The 12615-nt window shown below is 33.4% G+C and overlaps 1 protein-coding gene across 1 annotated transcript in view; it reads left to right on the top strand.

The window, feature by feature from the left end:
• Nucleotides 1–12615, top strand: part of CNTNAP2 (contactin associated protein like 2) — a 2649987-nt gene that overhangs the window by 1011827 nt on the left and 1625545 nt on the right. The window lies entirely within an intron of this gene.

The following is a 12615-nucleotide window of genomic DNA, read 5'->3' as shown; positions in this document are numbered from 1 at the left end:
AGTCTCAGAGCTAAAAGGAACATTAGCTCAATATTGCTTGTGGCCCCAGGAGAGTAGGGACCGTGGTCACAGTTCCAGGGTCGAAAAAAGTGCTTCTGGTTGTTCACAGACCAGAGCACGGAACAGGAAAGCAATGATCACACACCTTACATGACATCACTTTGGAAGACCTGAAAACCTACAGATTCTCAAAGCTAGCTCTGAAAACAGAAGCAAGAAAGGCCTGAAGCTTAGGACAAAGCCCCCCTCAAACTCCAAGATAAAGCCCAACTTTAACATAATTCTAAGCAAATAATCTGGAAAAAATTAGCAACCAACAAAAGAAGAGTTAAACCACAGAAAGTTACTAAGGCAACAGAGAAGATCAAGACACAAACCTGGAAGAAGACAATGAAGTGAAAAAAGCTACATGCAAAGCTTCAAAGAAAATTATTAATTGGCCAATAGCCTAAAAAGGATTCCTGAAAAAGCTCAAATATGATTAAAAAAATAAGAAAAGGCGAGGAAAAACAGGAAGACAAATGATGAAAGAAAATTATGAAAAGTTGAAGCTTGGTAAAGGAGACATGAAAATGCTGAAGAAAATAACACCTTAAAAAAGCAAAATTGGCCAAATGGAAAAGAAGGGACAAAAGTTTACTAGAGAAAATAATTCACTAAAATTAGAACTGGGCAAGTAGAAGCTACTGACTCCATGAGACATCAAGAAACAAAACAAAGGAATGAAAAATAGAAGAAAATTTGAAATATCTCACTGGAAAAAAAAATGACCTTGAAAAGAGATTGAAGAGAGATAATTTAAGAGTTATTGGACTGTCTACAACCAAAGGGTAAAATAGTCATAGAAAGAATCTACCAATCACCTCCTGAAAGAGATCCCAAATTGAAAATGTCAAGGAATATAGTAGCCAAATTCCAAAATTACCAGGTCAAAGAGAAAATACTGCAAGCAGTCAGAAAGAAGCAATTTAAATATCATGGAACCACAGTCAGGATTACACAGGACCTTGCAGCTTCTACATTAAAAGACAGTAGGCCGTGGAACATGATATTCCATAAGGCAAAGGAACTTGGATTACAACCAAGGATCAATTACCCAGAAAAAATGAGCATGACCTTTCAGGGGAGGAGATGGATATTCAACAAAATAGGGTACTTCCAAACCGTCCTGATAAAAAGACCAGAGCTCAACAGAAAATTTGATCTTTAAATACAAGACTCTAGAGAAACATAAAAAGGTAAATGAGACAGAAAGATACAATATGTTGGTAATAAGGACAAACTGTTTACATCCCTACAAGGAAAAATGACACTTGTAACTCTTGAAAACTGTATTGTTATTACACCATGTTAAAGGAGTATGCATAAAGGGAGTGGATATAAGTTGACTTTGATGTAATGATAAAAAAAATGTATCTAATCAAGTGGGTTAAATGGATCCAAGTGAGTGGATTAGTCTGATCTAAGAAAATGTACTGGGAAAGGAGGAGGCAGACAAGGGTAAATTACATTACAGGAAAAGACACAAAAACCTATTAGAGCAGAGGTAAAGAAGGGAGGGGGATGAGCATTGTTTGAACCTTACTCTCATCAGATTTGGCTCAAGAAGGGAATAACATAATCAGTTACGTATAGAAATCTAACTTGCCTTATAGGAAGTAGGAGGGAAAAGGGGGAAGAAAAGGGAGAGAAGATAGAAGGGAGGGAAGAAGTGGTAAGGGTAAAGGAGAAGAAAAGGGAAAGGGCTAATAGAAGGGAGGAGGAACTGAGGGAGATGGTGGTCAAAAGCAAAACACTAGTAAGGAGGGAAAAGGAGAAAGGAGAAAGAAAACCATAAACAGAGGCGGGAAAGGATGGAGGGAATAGTAATCATAACTGTGAATGTGAATGGGTTGAACTCTCCCATAAAATAGAAGCTGATAGCAGAATGGGTTAAAAACCACAATCCTAAAATATGTTGTTTACTGGAAATACATTTGAAAAAGAGTGACACACAGGATAAAGGCAAAAGGCTGGAGCAGAATATATTATGCTTCAGCTGAAGCAAAAAAAACCAAGAGTAGCACTCCTGATCTCAGACAAGGCAAAAGCAGAAAAAGATCTTATCAAAAGAGATAAGGAAGGAAACTGCATCCTGCTAAAAGGCACCATAGACAATGAAGTAATATTACTAAACATATATGCACCAAATGGTACAGCATCCACACTCTTAGAGGAGAAGTTCAGTTATAGGAAGAAGTAGACAGCAAAACTATACTAGTGGGGGACCTCAACTTCCCAATCTCTGAATTTGTGGGAGAGAATGAATACATATTTAAGGGAAATTGGCAATGGGAAGATGGAGTCAAATTTTCAAAGTAAAGGCAGAGACTCATCTAAAAACTCCCAAGTTCCCCTGCAAACAATTTTAAAATAACACCTCAAGCCAAATTCTGGAGTGATAAATTTAACCACAAAATAAACAAGAAAGATGTTAAGGAGGTGAATAGAACATTAGAAAAATAAGATATGATAGACCTCTGGAGAAAACTGAATAGGGATAGAAAGGAATATATTTTTTTATCAGTGGTACATGGCACATACACAAAAACTGACCATGTACTAGGGCATAACAACCTCACAATCCAATGCAAAAAAGCAGAAATATTATATGCATCCTTTTCAGATCATGATGTAATGAAAATTATGTGTAATAAAGGTCCATGGAAATATAGACTAAAAAATAATTGGAAACTAAATAATCTAATCCTAAAAAATGATTGGGTCAAACAACAAATCATAGAAACAACCAATAACTTCATTCAAGAAAATGATAACAATAAGACAACATACCAAAATTTATGGGATGTAGTGAAAGCAGTTCTTAGGTGAAGTTTTATATCTCTAAATGCTTACATAAATAAAATAGAAAAAGAGATCAATGAATTGGGCATACAGCTAAAAAAAAACTACAAAAAGAACAAATTAACAATCCTCAACTAAACACCAAATTAGAAATATTGAAAACCAAAGGAAAAATTAATAAAATTAAACTTAAGAAAACTATTGAACTAATAAATAAAACTAAGAGCTGGTTTTATGAAAAAAAAACAATAAAATAGATAAACCTTTGGTTATTTTAATTACAAAAAGAAAGAACAAAACCAAATTACTAGTATCAAAAATGAAAAGGGTGAATCTACCACCAAGGAAGAGGAAATTAAAACAATAATTAGGAACTATTTTGCCCAACTGTATGCCAACAAATTTGACAATTTTAGTCAAATGGATACATAGTTACAAAAATATAAATTGCCCAGATTAACAGAAGAGAAAGTAAAATACTTAAATAATCCCATCTTAGAAAAAGACTTTGAAGAAGCCAATGATGAACTCCCTAGGAAAAATTCTACAGGGTCAGATGAATTTACATGAAAATTCTATCAAACATTTAAAGAACAATTAATTCCAATACTATATAGATTATTTGGGAAAATAGGTGAAGAACGAGTCTTACCAAATTCTTTTTATGATACAAATATGGTGCTGATACCTAAACCAGGAAGAGTCAAAATGGAGAAAGAAAATTGTAGACCAATTTCCCAATGAAAAAATTTTCAATAAAATATTAGCAAACAGATTATAGCAACTTATCACAAGATTAATACACTATGACTAGGTAGAATTTATACCAGGAATTCAGGGCTAGTTCAATATTAGGAAAACTATCAGCATAATTCATCATATCAACACCAAAACTAACAGAAACCACATGATCATCTCAATAGATGCAGAAAAAGCTTTAGAAAAAATATAACACCCATTCCTATTAAAAACACTAGAGAGCGAAGCTATAAATGGAGTCTTCCTTAAAATAATAAATGACATCTACCTAAAACCTTCAGCAAACATCATATGTAATGGGGACAAGCTAGAAGCATTTCAAATAAGATTTGGGGTGAAACAAGAATGTCCATTATCACCACTGTTGTTCAATATTATACTGGAAACATTAGCTTTAGTAATAAGAGAAGAAAAATAAATTGAAGGTATTAAAATAGGCAAAGAATATCTCCTCCTGAAAGAGAGCCCCAAAGGAAAATGCCTAGGAATATTATAGCCAAATTCCAGAGTTTCCAGGTCAAGGAGAAAATATTACAAGCAACCAAAAAAGAAACAATTCAAGTATTGTGGAAACACAATTAGAATAATGCAAGATTCAGCAGCTTCTACATTTAGAGACCACAGGGTATGGAACATAATGTTCTGGAGGACAAAGGACATAGGATTACAACCAAGAATCACCTACCCAGCAAAACTGAATATAATCCTTCAGGGGAAAAAATGGCCATTCAGTGAAATAGAGGACTTTCAAGCATTCTTGATGAAAAGACCAGAGCTGAATATAAAATTTGACTTTCCAATACAAGACTCAAGTGAAACATGAAGAGGTAGACAGGAAAGAGAAATCATAAGACACTTATTAAGGTTGAATTGTTTACATTCCTGCATGGAAAGATGATATTTGTAACTCATGAGACTTTTGCCAGTATTAGGGTAGTTGGAGGGAACAAATTATATGTATGAATGTATGTATAGATAGATAGATAGATAGATAGATAGATAGATAGATAGATAGAAAGATAGATAATGTATAGATATATAGATAGATAGATAGATAGATAGATAGATAGATAAATAGATAGATAGATAGATAGATAGATAGATAGATAGATAGATAGATAGATAGATAGAAGGCACAGAGTGAATTGAAGATGAAGTTATCATATCTGGAGAATAAAATGAAGGGGTGAGAGAGGATTATACTGGGAGAAGGAGAAAGGGAGAAGGAGAATGGGGTAAATTATCTCATAAAAAAACCAGAAAAGAAAAAGGCTCTTATAGTGGAGGGGAAACAGGGGAAGGTGAGAGGGAATGAGTGAATCTTATTCTCGTAGGATTTGACTTAAGGAGGGAATAACATACACATTTAATTGGGTATGGAAATCTGTCTTACCCTACAGGGAAAAAGGGACAAGAAAGCAGGAGAACTATAGAGAGGAGGGCAGATTGGGAAAGGGGGTAACCAGAAGCAAGCACTTCTAAGGAGGGACAGGGTCAAAAGAAAGAATAGAATAAATGCAGGGGTAGGATAGGATTAAGGGAAAGAGAGTCAGTTTTTCAAAACATGACTACTATGGAAGTGTTTTGCATAACTGCACATGTATAACCTATATTGAGTTGCCTGTCTTTTCAATGAGGGTGGGTGGAGAGGGAGGAAGGGAGAAAATTTTAGAACCAAAATTTAAAAAAAAATGTTTTCACATTCAACTGGGAAATAAGAAATACATAAGATGGGGTACAAAAATCTATCCTGCCCTACACGAAAGTAGAAGGGGAAGGGGATAAGAGAAGGGGGAGAGAGATAGAAGGGAAGGAAGGCTAGGGGAAGGGGTATTCAGAATGCATGCCATCTTGGGGGGGTGAGATGGGGTGAAATTTGGAACTCAAAATCTTGTGGAAATAAATGTTGAAAACTAAAAATAAATAAATTATAAAAAGAAAAAAATAAAATAGATAAATAATTGTTAAAAAATAAATATAAATTTTAATCATAAAAAATAACAAAAAAGTATAGGCAAAGAAGAAACAACACTATCACTCTTTGCAGATGACATGATGATATACTTAGAGAATCCTAGAGAATCCAGTAAAAAGCTACTTGAAATAATAAACAACTTTAGCAAAGTTGTAGGCTATAAAATAAACTCACATAAGTCATTAACATTTCTATATTACCAACAAAGCCCAATAGCAAGAGATAGAAAGAGAAGTTCCATTTAAACTTACTGTAGACATTATAAAATATTTAGGAGTCTACCTCCCAAAACAATCCCAGGAACTCTCTGAACACAATTACAAAACACATTTCAAACGAATAAAATCAGATATAAATAAAATTGGAAAAACATCAGTTGCTAATGGGTAGGCCAAGCTAATATAATAAAAATGACAATTCTACCTAAGCTAATTTATTTATTCAGTGCCATACCAATCAAACTACCAAAAACTTATTTTTTAGAGTTAAAAAAATAACAAGATTCATTTGGAATAACCAAAGGTCCAGAATATCAAGGGAACTAATAAAAAAAATGCAGGGGAAGGTAGCCTAGCCATCCCAGATCTTAAATTGTATTACAAAGCAGCAATCATCAAAACTGTTTGGTACTGCCTAAGAAATAAAGTGGTGGATCAATGGAATAGGTAAAATATGCAAGACACAGTAGTCAATGACTATAGTAATCTATTATTTGCTAAACCCAAAGACCCCAAATTCTGGGATAAGAACCCACTCTTTGAAAAAATCTGCTGGGAAAACTGGAAAAGAGTATGGTGGAAACTAGGCATTGATCAAAATCTCACACCACATACCAAAATAAAGTCAAAAGGGGTTCATGATTTGGATATAAAAGCTGATAATATAAGCAAACTGGGAGAGCAAGGAATAGTTTACCTATCAGATTTAAGGAGAACAGAAGAATTCATGACCAAACAGGAGATAGAGAACATTACAAAAAGCAAAATGGATAACTTTGATTACATTAAATTGAAAAGTTTTTGTACAAACAAAGCCAATGCAACTAAGATTAGAAGGAAGGTAGAAAATTGGAAAAGAATTTTTACAAGCAGTCTCTCTGATAAGGGCCTCATTTCTAACAGACAGAGAGAGTTAAGTCAAATTTATAACAATACAAGTCATTCCCCAATTGATAAATGGTCAAATGATATGAACAGGCAGTTCTCAGATGAAGCAATTGAAGCCATCTATGTAGTCATATGAAAAAATGCTCTAAATCACTATTGATTAGAGAAATATAAATCAAAACAACTGTGAGGTACCACATCACACCTATCAGACTGGCCAAGATGACAAAACAAGAAAATGATAAATGTTGGAGAAGATGTAGGGAAATTGGAACACTAATGCATTGTTGGTGGAGAGCAGTTTGGAACTATGCCCAAAGGGCTATAAAAATGTGCATACCCTTTAACCCAGCAATAGCACTTGTAGGGCTATATCCCAAAAAGATCATACAAATGGGAGAAGGACCCACATTTACAAAAATATTTATAGCAGTTCTTTTTTGTGGTGGCAAAATTGGAGAATTGGAATTTGAATTGGAGAATTGGAAATTAAGAGGATACCCATCAATTGGGGAATGGCTGAACAAGTTGTGGTATATGAATGTAATGGAATACTATTGTGCTATAAGAAATAATGAACAGGCTGACTTCAAAACAACCTGGAAAGACCTGTATGTTCTGATGCTGAGTGAAGTGAGCAGAACCAAGAGAACATTGTATACAGTAACAGCTACATTGTGCAATGACTAATATTGATAAACTTAACCCTTCCCAACAATACAAGGATCCAAGACATCCCCAATGTCCTCATGATGGAAAGTGCTATCCACATCCAAAGAAAGAACTATAGAGTTTAAATGCAGATTGAAGCATACTATTCACTATTTTTTTCTTCTGTTAAAAGAGTTTTGTTTCCTCTTTCTGGTGGTTCCTCCTATTGGTTCTAATTCTTACTTACAACATCACTAATGTGAAAATATATTTAATAGGAATGTATATGTATAGCCTATATCAGATTATATGCCATCTTGGGGAGTGTGTGGGGAGGAAAGGGGCGAAAAATGTTAAACTCAAAAGTATATGGAAGTGATTGTTGATAAATCAAAATAAATTAATAAAAAAATTAAAAAAAAATAAAATAAGCATTTAAAAAAAGAGTTCTTGGACTACCTGAAAGCCATGATTTAAAAAAAAGAGAGTGTAGACATCACATTTCAAGAAAGTATCAAACTGTGCTGATATCCTTGAACCAGAGGATAAAATGGAAATTGAAAGAATCCACCAATGACCTCCTAAAAGAGATCCCAGAATGAAAAATCCCAGGAATATTATTGCCAAATTCCACAGCTCCCAGGTAAAGTGTATGCAAATTGCCAAAAAAAAATTCAAATATCATGGAGTCAGGATAACACAAGATTTAGCAGCTTCTACATTAAATGGCTGGAGGGCTTGGCATATGATATTCTGGAAGACAAAGGAGCTACATAACAATCAAGAATCACCAACCTAGCAGAATGTGAAAGGAATTAATGAAAAAAAAATGCTAGGGAATGTGGCCTAGCCATACCAGATTTTAAATTGTATTATAAAAAAAGCAATCATCAAAATTACTTGGGATAAGAAGGGAAGACAGAATGGGAAAGGTGGAAGTCAGAGTAAAACAGACTTTTGAGGAGGAACAGAATAAAAAGGGAGAGAAAATGACAAGCAGGGGTGTGTAAATAGGATTGAGGGAAATATAAAAATCAGTAACATATTAGTGCATGTGAATGGGATGAACTCACACATAAAACAGAAGCAAATATTTGAGTGAAACAAAAACTATATTCTGACATTATGTTGTTTAGAAGAAACATTCTTGAAACAGACACACAAGGTAAAATTAAGGGGCTGGAGCAAAATCTATTATGCTTCAGGGGATGTAAAAAAAATTCAGGGGTAACAATCAAAATCTCAAACAAAGCAAAAACAGATGGATCTAATTAAAAGAGCTAAACAGGAAAACTACATTTTGTTAAAATGCTAAAAGATACAATAGACAAGTAATATGAATTCTAAACATACATGTACCAAATGGTATCAAGGCCAAATTAAAAATAAATAAATAAGTTACAGGAGCAAGTTGAGGGTAAAACTATACTGGTGGGGACCTCAGCCAACCCTTCTCAAAACTAGATAATTTCAACCAAAAAATAAACAAGAAAGAGATGAATAGATATTAATAGAGTTTTATAAAAGTTAGATATGATAGATCTCTGGAGAACATTTCATGTGAATAGACAGGAATATACATTTTATCAGTGGTACATGGCACATATACAAAAATTGGCCATTAGGTCACTAAAAATCTCAAAACAAAATGCAGAAAAGCAGAAATAATAAATATTGTTTTCAGATTGTAATACAGTAAAAATTACATTCAATAAAGGAGTGTGTAAACATAGATTTAATTGGAAATTACATAATCCTAAAGAATGAGTGGGTCCCAAAGAGATCATACAAATGGTAAAAAGACCCACATGTACAAAAATATTTATAGCAGATCTTTTTGTGGTGGCAAAGAATTGGAAATTGAGAGGATACCCATCAATTGGGGAATGGCTGAACAAGTTGTGGTATATGAATGTAATGGAATACTATTGTGCTAATAGAAATGATGAATAGGCTGACTTCAGAAAAACCTGGAAAGACTTGTATGGTCTGATGCTGAGTGAAGTGGGCAGAACCAAGAGAACATTGTATACAGTAACAGCTACATTGTGCAGTGACTAATATTGATAAACTTAACCCTTCCCAACAATACAAGGATCTAAGATATCTCCAAAGGCCTCATGATGGAAAATGCTATCCACATCCAAAGAAAGATCTATGGAGTTTGAATGCAGATTGAAGCATATTATTTGCTATTTTTTTTTCTTCTGTTGGGTTTTGTTTCCTCTTTCTGGTGGTTCCTCCTATTTGTTCTAATTCTTACTTACAACATCACTAATGTGAAAATATGCTTAATAGGAATGTATATGTATAGCCTATATCAGATTGCGTGCCGTCTTAGGGAGGGTGAGGGGGAAGGAGGGGGAGAAAAATTTAAAACTCAAAAGCTTATGGAAGTGATTGTTGATAATTCAAAATATTATAAAAAAATAAAAAAAAATTTAAAAGAAGAAAAGAAAAGAAAAAAATTGTCATCCATTCCACTTAGATTGTCACATTTATTGGCATAAAGTTGGGCAAAATAGCTCCTAATTATTGTTTTAATTTCCTCTTCATTGGTACTGAATTTACTCTTTTAATTTTTGATACTGATAATTTGGTTTTCTTCTATCTTTTTAAATCAAATTAACCAAAGATTTATCTATTTTATTGGTTTTCTCATAAACCTAACTCTTAAGTTTTTTTTCAGTTCAATAGTTTTCTTAATTTCAATTTTATTATCCTCTCCTTTAGTTTTCAGTATTTATAATTTGGTATTTAATTTGTTCTTTTTCCAGTTTTTTTAGTTGCATGCCCAATTCATTTATCTCCTCTTTCTCTATTTTATTCATGTAAGCATTTAGAGATATAAAAATTTCCCTCAGAACTGCTTTCACTGAATCTGATAAGTTTTGATACAGTGTCTCATTAAGGTTGTTCTATTTAATGAAATTGTTGATTGTTTCTATGATTTATTATTTGACCCACTCATTCTTTAGGATTAGAATATTTAGTTCCAAAATAATTTTAATCTATCTTTCCATGGCCCTTTATTACAGATAATTTTTATGGCATCACAATCTGAAAAGGATGTCTTTAATATTTCTGCCTTTCTGTATTGGATTATGAGGTTTTTATGCCCAATACATGGTCAATTTTTGTGTAGGTGCCATGTTCTGGTGAGAAAGAGGTATATTTCTTTCTATCCCCATTCAGTTTTCTCCAAAGTGTATTTTATCTATTTTTTTTCTAAAATTCTATTCACCTCCTGAATTTATTTCTTGTTTTTTTTTATGGTTAGATTTATCTAGTTGTGAGAGGGGGGGAGTAAACTCCCCCACTAGTATAGTTTGCTATCTATTTCTTCCTGTAACTCACTTGCCTTCCCCTCTAAGAATTTAGATGCTATACCACTGGTGCATATGTTTAGTATTGATATTGCTTCATTTTCTATGGTACCTTTTAGTAGGATGTAGTTTGCTTTGTTATCCATTTTATTTAGATCTACTTTTGTTTTTGCTTTGGCTGAGATCAGGATTTCTATCCCTGCTTTTTTGTTTGTTTGTTTTGCTTTGTTTTTGTTTTTATTTTACTTCAGCTGAAGCATAATAGACTCTGTTCCAGTCTTTACTCTGTGTGTATCTCTCTGCTTCAAATGTGTTTCTTGTCAACAACACATTGTAGGATTATGTTTTTTTTAATCTACCTGGCTTTCCACTCCTGTTTTATGGGATAGTTCATCCCATTCACATTCACAGTTATGACTACTAACTGTTTCTTTCTCTCCATCCTATCTCCCCTCCCCATTTCTGTTTTCCTTTCTCCTTTCATCCTTTCTTTCCTCACTGGTGTTTTGCTTCTTACCACTGCCTCCCTCAATCTTCCCTCCCTTCTATCAACCCCCTCCCTTTTCTTTCCTCTTTTCCCTACTATTTTTTTCTCTCTTTTCCATCCACTCCCTCCCTAGAAGTTTTTCATAACAAATGAACCTTCATCTCTCAGGTTATCCATTTTAAAAAAATCTGCAACCTACTTCTCTAGAAAATTATTGTTAAAATTGAGTAAATGGTTCTAAATTTATTTGAGCTAATAAAACAACAACTATGTTGTATGTCCAAAGTGATAAATATAAAACTTTTAAAGGCTCCACTGAAGTTGATAAAGAGATAATCTAAAAACTTAGTCAAATGTAACAATTTTTAAAATAGCAAATAAGTCAAAAGTGAAGACAATTCTTGACTGGGAGGATTGATTCCAGGGTCTTCTTTTGACATTTATTTTGAATCTTTTTCATCAATAGTCAGAAGTTAATTATCTTATTGTGTAAGATCATAGAAACTTAAAGATCACCTTGGCCTGTTCCTTTGTTTTACAGAGGAAAGCAATACCCAGAAATGTTAAATGACTTGCCCATAGTTATCCAGCTAATAAGTGACAGAGCAAAGGATTAAAACCTAAGTAATCAGACTTTTACTCCAGTACTTTTTTGACTCTTTCATGCTTCCTGACTGCTGAGACAAGGAGATAAAGACAGGCTTTCCTAAGGAGATGGTGTTACACAATGGAAAGAACAATGGGTTTCCAACTGAGAAAACCTGAGTTGGAATTTGAACTCTATTTTTTTATTACATGGGTTACCTTGTTATTACATAGGTGATTATGTTTTCTCACTTTGCCTTGGCTTCTACTTCTCTAAAATGAAGCTTTTATGTTGTTTGTTTTCTCTTCTGCAACATGACTAATATGGAAATATCTTTCGCATGAGTTCACATGTATAATCAATGTAAAATTGTTTGCTTTTTCAAAGAGAGAGAAGTGGCAAGAGGGAGAGAATTTGGTAGTCAAAATTTTAAAAGATGGATGTATTTTTTTTTTTACAAAATGTAACTGGGAAATATTTAACAAAATAAATAGAAATACAAAAAATACAAAGTATTTAGGTTAGATTATCTGTTACTTCCAACACTAAAACCAATGACATTCTCTTCTCTAGACTCTGACTTTTTGAAAGCTTTCATGAATCCAACAGTTTATCCAGAAAAAAAAATCCCCTAGTCTTTGGGTAAATTTTAGACAGGAAAGTGGGCTCAATTTTACTGTTTACTAAACCAGGGAAAAAAATCAATACTCTTTTGAAATTGTAGCCAAAAGTCTCCTTTCTTCAGGCAGAAAAACAATAATCCCATCCTAGGCAAGTTTAGTGAGTCTGCTTTCCCCTGGAGATATTTGTTCACTTGGGAAATTTTCTAAATTTTCTATCTATCTATCTATCTATCTATCTATCTATCTATCTATCTATCT

Source organism: Vombatus ursinus, unplaced genomic scaffold (assembly GCF_900497805.2).
Source record: "Vombatus ursinus unplaced genomic scaffold, bare-nosed wombat genome assembly UNPS02011649.1, whole genome shotgun sequence".
NCBI lineage: Eukaryota > Metazoa > Chordata > Mammalia > Diprotodontia > Vombatidae > Vombatus > Vombatus ursinus.
This window is presented reverse-complemented; position numbering and strand designations above follow the sequence as displayed.